The 900-nt window shown below is 37.3% G+C and overlaps 1 pseudogene; it reads left to right on the top strand.

Moving 5' to 3' along the window:
* The first annotated feature begins 258 nt into the window (after positions 1-258).
* Positions 259-377, top strand: LOC115215313 (annotated as a pseudogene).
* The last annotated feature ends 523 nt before the right edge of the window (positions 378-900 follow it).

Here is a 900-nt window from a genome sequence, read left to right as displayed (position 1 = left end):
GATAGGAAGACAAAGGGAGACAGAAAGCCATAAATAGAAATTAAGAAAGAAATAAAATTATTTACGAATATGAAATTTCATACTTTTGTTTTTCTTTAACTTATCTAACTTTCAGCAAAGATGGCGTCATTACGGAATGACTCCACCATGCAATACGACCTCACGTTTTATGAAACGAATTGATGTCCTACGCGCTCCGCAGTACACTTGGACCTCATCGGTTCTGATTGTGGGTGCTTATTTAGGTTACGTTGGTATGTATGTATATATATCACGTTGAAAGCACCGGTTCTCGTCTGATCATCGAAGTTAAGCAACGTCGAGCCTAGTCAGTACTTAGATGGGTGACCGCTTGGGAAACCCAGGTGCAGTAAGCATAGCATAAAGGCGGTGCTCCAGCATGGCCGCAGTCAAATGACTGAAACAAGTAAAAGAGAGTAAAAGAGATACCAACGGATGCGACGATTATGGATATCAACAAAATATAAAAATAATTTAAATGCATCCCATGTGCAAAATATATTGCCTCACATATGATTTTTATACTGCCTCACATATGTTACACAGGGAGTGAGTTGAAAATCTTTGAAGAAGGATTGTCAATAAAATTAGTTTATGAAATTCCCATTCATGTGTCAATTACTGAAAATCGGAGATATAATTTTAGTAAATTATCTAATCCCAAATCGTGGTGATTACCGACACTGTGGATTGGAAGTGTTCTAAGATTTAACCACGAGAAAGTAGGTTCGATTGCAACAACTCATGGGGCATAATTATATTTGATATATATTGATTTTTTAAAATAAAATAGGGAAAGCTCGCGAATTCCTTTTCCTTTGCACGTAACCTAAATAAGCACCCACAATCAGAACCGATGAGGTCCAAGTGTACTGCGGA

This window comes from Octopus sinensis, linkage group LG8, assembly GCF_006345805.1.
Source record: "Octopus sinensis linkage group LG8, ASM634580v1, whole genome shotgun sequence".
Taxonomy (NCBI): domain Eukaryota; kingdom Metazoa; phylum Mollusca; class Cephalopoda; order Octopoda; family Octopodidae; genus Octopus; species Octopus sinensis.
Note: the sequence above shows the minus strand (reverse complement) of the source record. Positions and strands in the feature narration are given on the sequence as shown.